Source organism: Erinaceus europaeus, chromosome 3, assembly GCF_950295315.1.
Source record: "Erinaceus europaeus chromosome 3, mEriEur2.1, whole genome shotgun sequence".
Classification (NCBI taxonomy): Eukaryota; Metazoa; Chordata; class Mammalia; order Eulipotyphla; family Erinaceidae; genus Erinaceus; species Erinaceus europaeus.
The window spans coordinates 108694215-108703946 of record NC_080164.1 but is presented as its reverse complement, the minus strand read 5'-3'; the positions used below and the strand labels follow the sequence as shown (position 1 = coordinate 108703946).

General features: G+C 42.9%; 1 protein-coding gene across 1 annotated transcript in view; it reads left to right on the top strand.

Annotated features, from left to right (window-relative positions):
- The window catches only part of GRID2 (glutamate ionotropic receptor delta type subunit 2), a 1638698-nt gene extending 1637104 nt beyond the window's left edge, over nt 1-1594 (top strand). Inside the window, exon 17 of the mRNA XM_060188447.1 lies at nt 1-1594. This exon is cut by the window's left edge and continues 1188 nt beyond it. The gene's annotated coding sequence lies outside the window, so the exon portion shown is untranslated.
- Nucleotides 1595-9732: the final 8138 nt, after the last annotated feature.

The window sequence follows — 9732 nt, the reverse complement described above, 5'->3', positions numbered from 1 at the left end:
ATTTCAAGAGCATTCAGGCCATACAAGAAGAGAATGCCATTTTTGTAGGATCAGAAAGAGAAAAAGAAAAAAAGCCATTAATATACCAGTCAAGACTACAGTTAACTCTTGCACTGCAGCAGTGCATATGACCTTTATGTGATTGTACAGTATTCAAAGTTTCTTCTTTTCTTCTTATGTACAGTAAACTTTATCTTATGGCAGAAGCCTCTATTGTGTTAAAGAAATTAGTATCTCATATATATCCATATATATGCACCTATATAATGTGTATATATATATATATTGAAAGGCGGTCATTGCTACTACAATTCCTTTAATAAAGCTTTAGTTAAAAAAAAAACAGCAAGTATTGTATACAGGAACTATGTATAGCACATGGGGGTGTCTTTTCAATTAGAAAAGGCAGGTTACTTTCGTGTTATTCTGATGTGCCAAGTTGCCAACAGGGAACATTTCCTCCTTCTGCTGTGGAAACATCCAGGGCAGTTCCTCGATATTGCTCATGGGAGTGGGTTTTGTGTTAGTCATCCAGCGACCTAGAGAGCTGACCTTGATGGTTTCACTGTAATCATTTCTCTGTATGGAAGCTGTTATTGGCAGCACCACACCCACCACAGCCCATGTGAGAGTTTCAACTTAGATCTCTGAAGGTGAATGGCTTCCCTTCCTGAGCAGGAAACTTAAGTGAAGAGACAATGAGTTGGGGGAGAAGTAGGAGCCCTTATGACATGACATACTGATGTGGCCTTACTGACTGTCATACATTATCTTAAAGAAGAATAACCATCCAGGGCTCCCCACCTCACTCCTCCCGTCCCTTCCAAGTCCCCCTTTGCAACCCCAGATCTACTTGGAAGAGGCATTAATGCCGAGGGTAGACCAGAAGGACACCAGAAACAGTGCCTCTTAGCGCACACCCCCTTTTAAGGTAGCCTTCTTACCTGCTAGAAATAGAGGATGACCTTTGTTTGTAACCCTTTACTTAAAACGTGGTCAAGTAGGAAGAGAGAACTTATCCTGTGTTCTCACACAGCTACCCACTTAATTTACTCTAATCCCTTCTGTGGCTAGGGTTGTTCTAGGAAAGCAACCTATGTGATTTGCTTTAGGACATATTTTAAGAAAAAGTATATTCTTAAGGTATATTATATTTTGATGCTAATTCTGTTCTGGGGAGCATCTTGTACTGTCACTGTTTTTTGTACTAAATCTTCAAGTATTGTCTACTGTGTAAGGCAGAGAACTTTCTTACCATGCACCAACCCTTTTGTTTTCAGGGTAACAAGTTCCCAAGTGCATGCACAACTTGTTTTCCCCTCTAACACCCACGATCTCACTCACGACTCGGACTTTCAAACAGAAACATCTTTACAATAAGCTATATAGGGTCATTAACAAATGTGGCAGTGATTTTAGCTATCAAAAAAAAAAAAACACTGTTAACCATGTATAATATTTAAAATAGGCCTATTTTGATGTATCGCCTATTCTACAAATCCACACACCCTTTTTGGAGGCCTCAGTTATGAGTGACAGAGCTTTCTGTGTATAATTTGTCTAAATAATTTGTCTAATAAAAATGTTTTCTAAACTTGCTGTCATGCCATTGACGTCGTAACTATAGAATTTAAAAATGGTTTCTCACCAGTTAGCCTGGATTTTGCATGAGTCACCCTGAGTTAAGCAGAACCTAAAGCCCCCAGAAGTTGCACAAGGAGAACTGAGCCCAAATGACTGGTGCTCAACAGGGTACTCAGTTATGTCTAAAACATCGAAAGGCCATTTCATCCCGTTCATTGATACTATTTTTTTTTCATTAGAAACAAAGAGGCAGAGAGAGTAAGTAAGAGTAAAGATGACAACAGCACCAAAGCTTCCTTCAATGCGGTAGGGGCCAGATTTGAACCTGGGTTACACACAGGGCAGAGCAACACACTATTTAAGTGAGCTAGTTCCTGAACCCTATCTGAAACTACTAGAGTCAACACCATATTTGCTTTTCTCCATGGATGTCTCTGAACACTTTTAGGTGAGAGATTTATCCTGTTCCACATAAGCAGCATCATCAAAAGAATAACAACAGGTAAAGGTGCATCACATACAAAAAAAGAGGGAAAAAAGTTTGCAGTATTTTTAACCTTGCAAATGACTCATTAATAATTGCTCTGGGGGCTAGGCAGTGGAGCACTGGGTTAAGTGCACATAGTACAAAACAAAGGATCTGCACAAGTATCCCGGTTCAAGGCCCCAGCTCCCCACCTGTCTGTTTTCCCTTCCTCTCTCAGTTTTTCTCTGTCTTATCCAACAGTGACAACAGCAACAACAATAGCAGCAATAACAGCCACAACAACAATGGGAAAAAATATTATCGCCTGGAGCAGTGGATTCATAGTGCAGGCATGGAGCCCCAGTGATAACCCTGAGACAAATAATAATAATAATAACAATAACAATAATAATAATAGTAATTGCTTTGCCTTTAGAGAAATAGTCATTATAATGAGTTGATTAGAGAACTGACTCTGAGAGGACTCCTACTGCAGTATTATTTTCTGTGCCTGAGCAACATTGAATCATCCAGCCTTTAACCCACTCAACAGGTACAGGTATATCTGAAAATCTATCCAGTTTCCATTAAAATCTCCTTGGCTTCCAAATGGAACTGCAAGTAATTATTTCCCAACATTGGAGCTGGAAGGAACTCTCGAGACATAGATTATCTCACTCCTACAAGCAAGGAAGCACACAACGTTCAGACAGTACACCCTGCAGAAATATCTTACAATCTAAGACTTACAGCGACAGAAGATAGATGTTTGTTTTTGTTTTTTCTAAATGTGCCAAGCTTGGGTCAAATGAACTCTTTCTGGCTTAGGACTGTAGGTATGCTGAGTCAGGTATGCTGACTCTATCCATTATCCTCACCAAGCCTGGGGATTCAAAGGTCTAGGATGTTTCCTTTGCTTTTTTTTTTTTTTATTAGTGATTTAATAATGATTAACAAGATTGTAAGATAACAGGGGTATAATTCCATATAGATCCTGCCACCAGAGTCCCCTATCCCACTCCTTCCATTTGAAGCTTCACTGTTCTTTATCCCTCTGAGAGAATGGACCAAAATTCTTCGGGTTGCAGAAGATAGGAGTTCTAGTTTCTGTAATTGCTTCTCCACTGGGCATGGGCATTGGCAGGTGGATCCACACCCCCAGCTTGTTTCTATCTTTCCCTAGTGGGGCAGGGCTCTGGGGAGGTGGGGCTCCAGGGCACATTAATGAGACCATCTGCCTAGGGAGGTCAGGATGAAATCATAGCAAAATCTGCAACTTGATGGTTGAAAGGCAATAATACATGAGGCAGGACAAAATCTTTAATAAACAGGAACCCAAAGGTAGGAATAGAGCAGATGAAAGTAGGAGTCTTTGTGATGGAAGAAGCTACGAAGTCCATTTTAGGTATGTTCAAGTTGCCTGGGACTTTAGTAATTTTTGCCTGAGCCCAATAGCTAATATGCAAGTGGGCTAAAAGTATTGTCTGGAAAGATGGTGTCAGAGTTAAAAAATAAAATTAAAAAAAGAAATATCTAACAGTTATAGCCAATTATAGTCAAAATAGTCATTTCAACAAATTGTAATAGGTATCATTTTGTGAGGTAGTGTTAGCTTATCTGTCATTGAAAGTATAGGAGCTAACTTGGGGGCCAGACAGTGGTGCACCTAGTGAAACACTCACATTACAGTGTGAAAGGACACAGATTCAATCACCTGGTCCCCACCTGCAGGGAGAAAACTTCATCAGTGGTAAATCAGAACTGCAGACGTTTCTCTGTCTCTTTCCCTCTATTCTCCCCCCATCTATTTGTCACTCTATATATAGCCAATAATAAATATATTTTTTAAAATGGAACTGCTTTTTCTTTTTTCAATTTTTATTTATAAAAGGGAAAAACTGACAAAAGCAAAGGTTAAGAGGGGTACAACTCCACACAGTTCCCACCACCAGAACTCTTTATCCTATCCCCTCCCTTCCCCTGATAGTTTTCCTATTCTTTAACCCTCTGAGAGTATGGACCCAGGGTCATTATGGGGTGTAGAAAGTGGAAGGTCTGGCTTCTGTAATTGCTTCCCTGCTGAACATGGGTGTTGGCAGGTCAATCCATGCTCCTAGCCTGCCTCTTTCTTTCCCTAGTGGGGCAGGGCTCCAGGACACATTGGTGGGGTCATCTGTCCAGGGAGGTCCAGTTGGCATCATGGTACCATCTGGAACATGGTGGCTGAAAAAGAGGTAACATATAAAGCCAAACACATTGTTGACTAATCATGATCCCAAAGGCTAGAATATTACAAATGAAGATTTAGGGTCTCCATTTTGAAGATAGCTAGTAGGCCTATTTTAATTATATTCCAAAGGGCCCATGACTATACTAGTTTTTTCCTGAGCCTGACCTCTCATATGTAGGTGGACCCAAGTTATTGTCTGGGGAGATGATATCACGGCTGGAAAAAAGGCTAGAAATCTTGATCAGCAGTGCAGAAGGGTTCCTTTGTCCCCACAACCTCTCCAGCACTTGTTGCTGCTGTCTTTTTTGATGTATGCCATTCTTACAGGAGTGAGGTGGTATCTTAGTGTTGTCTTAATTTGCATACAGCAGCAACAAATGCTGGAGAGGTTGTGGGGACAAAGGAACCCTTCTGCACTGCTGGTGGAAATGTAAATTATTCCAAGTCCTGTGGTGAGTAGTCTGGAGGACCCTCACAAGGCTAGACATGAACCTGCAATATGACCTAGTAATTCCTTTCCTAGGAATATACCCCAAGGACACCACAACACCCAACCAAAAAGATATGTGCACACCTATGTTCATAGAATCACAATTTGGATAGCTAAAACGTGGAAGTAACCCAGTGCCCAACAACAGATGAATGTCTGAGAAAGCTGTGGTATATTTACACAATGGAATACTATGCAGCTATTAAGAACAATGAACCCACCTTCTCTGACCCATCTTGGATGGAGCTAGAAAGAATTATGTTAAGTGAGCTAAGTCAGCAAGACACAGCTATGTTCATAGAATCACAATGTGTAATAGCTAAAACCTGGAAGCAACCCAATGCCCAACAACAGATGAGTGGCTGACAAAGCTGTGGTATATTTACACAATGGAATACTATGCAGCTATTAAGAACAATAATCCACCTTCTCTGACCCATCTTGGATGGAGCTAGGAAGAATTATGTTAAGTGAGCTAAGTCAGCAAGACACTTGGTGGAACTAACCTTCTTTTGACTCAATAGATCCCATTCAAATCTGCTCATGTTCCTGGAACCCCACCATGTGAAAACCCAGTGTGTGCTAAACAGTACCATTGTGTTGGTATGCTTCTAAGACCCCTTCTGTTTCATTGTTTTAATCCCCCCTGCTTAACACTGTATTCTATTTACATGACCACTGTTAACTAAGCACCGCCCTGCCTGCAAGGGCATTGATTTAATCCCACTGGTTCACGATGTCTTTTTGCTCTGCCCCCTCTACTTGTCACACCTTGATTTTCACCAATCTCTTTTCGCTCCACCCTCTCTACGTCACATCCTGTTTATACCCTACTTGGAGAGTATATATATAAGGACAAGATTGTGATCAGAGTTTAGTTTAGATGGCTTCGATTGTGCTGCATTCCACATGAATAAAGAGATACTGTGTACAGCTCAGCCATGAGTTCCTGGTCATCTGTCTTCCACGAAGCTAGCCCTGCACCACTGGGCATGAATGAAGACATTAGTCTAGTAGGGCCTGAGACGGTTGACCACAAGACTTCACCCTTATCTGTGATCATGTCGATGCAGAGGCTGTTCACAGACCTCCAGGGCTGGAGTCACCCAGCCTGACAATTTTCTCCGAACCTGGAGACTCCGACTCACTGGAGAAACCCAGCCAGGCAGGTCTCAAGTTCCAGTTGAGTCTTTCGACTTAGATTCCACTCGCCAAAAGAAGGAAGAACTGGGCATTTCTGGAGATGCTAGTCTCCAAGACCAGACCCCTCTCTCTCAAAATACAATGCTCCTCATACTCATCCTCCAACCACCAGCGAGCATCCTCCTTCCCCCACACCTGCAGAGCTTTCAGAGACTAATCTCTCCAGACCTCGTCACAATTACACAGCAGCCACCACAGTCCATTTTCTATCTCTGATGGTGATAGAGCCCAAGAGCATTTCAAACAACTTGCCTCAAGGGGTGGAAATATAACACATCCTCATTTTTTGTTTGTTTGCTTGCTTGCTTCCAGTGTTATTGCTGGGACTTGGTGGCAGCACTACCAAACCACTGCTCCTGGCAGCCATTTATTTCCATTTTATTGGATAATACAGAGAGAAGTTGAGAGAGGAGGGGGAGATAGATCAGATAGATAGACAGATAGATACATAGATATGGAAAAAGAGACACCTGAAGACCTGCCTCACTGCTTATGAAACATCCACATTGCAGGTGGGGATCAGGGGCTCAAACCCAGATCCTTCAGCAAGTCACTGTGCTTCCTACTATGTGCACTTTACCGGGTGCACCACCCCAGCCCGCTATGATACACCTTCTTCAGGCTACTTTCCAACTTAGTAAACCTTGCAAAGTGATACAAGCTTTGCTCTGTGCTGCAGCCAAACCTCCTGGCCACTCTCCCTGATATCTAAGATACTGGATAAAGTGTGGACCTTGAACCCAGAGAACTGGGAAATGTTATATAGGCTGCACCTCAGGACCAGAGCCAAGGCCATGCAAAACCCCTGGAGAAAAAAAAAAAAGAGGTGTCATAGGAATGGAACAGTAACCCCACATAATGAGAAGAGGGAAGGGGAACAAGGACAGAGGAGCTGTCTCGCTAGAACATCTTGCTCCAATTCTTTTTTGAGTCTCTGGTTCTCAATAATCTTTGTTTTATTTCCATGTAATTTAATTACAAAAATGCTCTACCCTGACCTGCTAATCGTATATATGGTGTGTGTGTGTGTGTGTGTGTGTGTGTGTGTGTGTGTGTGTGTGTGTGTTTGCAACCAGGGTTATTGCTGGGGCTCAATGCCAACACTATGCCAGCATTCCCAGCAGCCATTTTTTCCCAGCAGCCATTTTTACTTATTTACTTTTTTTTCATCTCCAGGGTTATCGCTGGGGCTCAGTGCCAGCACTATGAATCCACTGCTCCTGGTGGCCACTTTTTCCATTTTATTGGATAGGACAGAAAGAAATTGAGAGGAGAAAAGGAAATCGAGATAAAGAAAGATACCTGCAGACCTTCCTTGGGTGTGCCCTTGTACTTAGTACTACATGCACATAACTGGGTGCACAACCGCCTGACCCCCTTATCTTGTTATTTATTTATTGCACTGGGGCAACCAAAAATCAAGAGAAGTGGAGAGAGAGGAGAAACAGAGGCACTACTTCAACACTCTCAAAGCTTTCCCCCTGCAGGTGGGGACTGGGGGCTTGAACCCAGGTCCTTGCACATTGTAACATGTGTGCTCAGCCAGGTACACCACCAAACACCCTGCATGATGATTAGGAAAACTGACTTTCATGCCGGAGGTACCAGAGGTCACAGGTTCAATCCCCTCAGTCATTATAAGCCAGTGCTGAACAGTGCTCTGGATTAAAAAAGAAAAAAAAAAAAGGCAGAGACAGGCACAGTTAAGAGATATCACACCACAAACTTCTCCCAGGGCCATTTCCTGGCAACCATTTTCTTTTTTATTTTATTTTCTTTATTTATTTTCCCTTTTGTTACCTTTGTTGTCTTTTTATTGTTGTAGTTATTACTGTTGTTGTTATTGATGTCGTCATTTTAGGACAGAGAGAAATGTAGAGAGGAGGGGAAGACAGAGAGGGAGAGAGAAAGATAGACACCTGTAGACCTGCTTCACCACTTGTGAAACGTCACCCCTGCAGGTGGGGAGCTGGGGGCTCAAACTGGGATCCTTACACTGGTCCTTGCACTTAGCACCAAGTGCACTTAACCCATTGCACTACAGCTGGACTCCCCCTGACAACCATTTTCCTAGAGGGTGAGAGAGAGACAGAGAGAGGAGGGAGACAGAGAGACAGCTACAGCCCTGTTCCACCACTTGTGAAGCTCCCCATCACCACCATCCACCAAGGTGGGGACCATGTGCCTAAATCCCAGTCCTCATGCATGGAAATATATACACTTTACTGAATGAGCTGGCACCCAGCCCTTGATATGTGATTTAAAAACCAAGTGTCACCTTCAGACTAATTCTGAACATTTGGTGGAGTTTCTTCAGAAGATAGAAAAGAAACTGGCTGCACTCTGTGGACATGTAACTTGCCTTCTGTCTTATTCTGTTTATGGTGAAGGAGGGTCTGTTTTCCTTCCGGAGAAGACCTGCAGTTTCCCACCACAAACCTGGAAGCTTCAGGCCTCCGGCTCTCTGTGGTGTGACAGGCAATCCGCACATTTTCAGGATAATGCGAGTTCTCAGTAATTAAGAACTAATTAAACTTGTGTGACAGCTGCTTAAGCAGGAAAGCCATATGTCAGGAAGTCAAAGAGCAGCACATCAGAAGTGGAGAAGAGGCAAAAATGCTGATTTGCAGAAATACAACAGGGACCCTGGGAGAAGCTTTGTGGTGTGGTGTCTCTCATCCTGTGTGCCTGTCTCTGCCTTTTTTTTTTTTTTAACTCAGCTCTGCCTTATAATGGTTGGAGGGATTGAACCTGGGACTTTGGAGCTTCAGGCATAAAAGTCTCTTTGCATAATCATTATGCTGTCTTCCCCAACCTATCTCTGCCCCCAGGTGGTGGCGCAGCTGGTTGAGTGCACATGTTACAATGTGCAAGCAACCAAGTTCAAGCCCCACATCAGCAAGGGTAAAGCTTTGTGAGTGGTGAAGCAGGGCTGCAGGTGTCTTATTGTCTCTCTTCCTCTTTACCTCCCCTCGCCTCTCAATGTTTGGCTGTCTCTATCCAATAAATAAAGATAAGGGGGCCAGGCTGTGACACACCCTATAATAATCTGGTCCTTGCACACATAATACTAAGTGCAAGGACCAAATTTAGGAAACAGATTTGATGCCCTGGCTCCCTACCTACAGAAGGGGACACTTCACAAGTGGTGAATCAGGTCTACAGGTTTCTCTCTGTCTCTTTCTCTCTTTATCTCCCCCTCCTCTTTCAATTTCTCTGTCCTATCCAATAAGAAAAGATGAAAAAAAAGTCTCTTCACAAGCAGTGAAACAGGTCTGCAGGTGTCTTTCTCTCCCTCTCTCTGTCTTCCCCTCCTCTCATGATTTTTCTTTGTCCTATCCAACAACAATAGCAGTGGCAACAATAACAACAACAAGGGCAATAAAATGGAAAAAAATCCATTTCTAAATGGATAGAAATAGCCAGAAATCAGATGACAATGGAGATACAGGTGGAGTGAGAAAGAGAGACACCTGCAGCCCTGCTTTACCACTTGAAAAACTTTTTCCCTGTAGGTGAGGATGTGGGGCTCGAACCCCGGTCTTTGTGCACTATAGCATGAGCACTCAACCAGGTGTGTCACCGCCTGCCCTGATTGCTAAGATTTTTCAATAGCACTGGTTTAAAGTAAAAAAAAAAAAAAAAAAAATCAAAAGACTGACAAAGCTCCCTTGGGTAGTGTGCTGCTTTGCCATGTACACGACCCAGGTTTGAGCCTGGCCCCCAACACATGGGAGGGAGCTTTGGAGCTGTGATGCT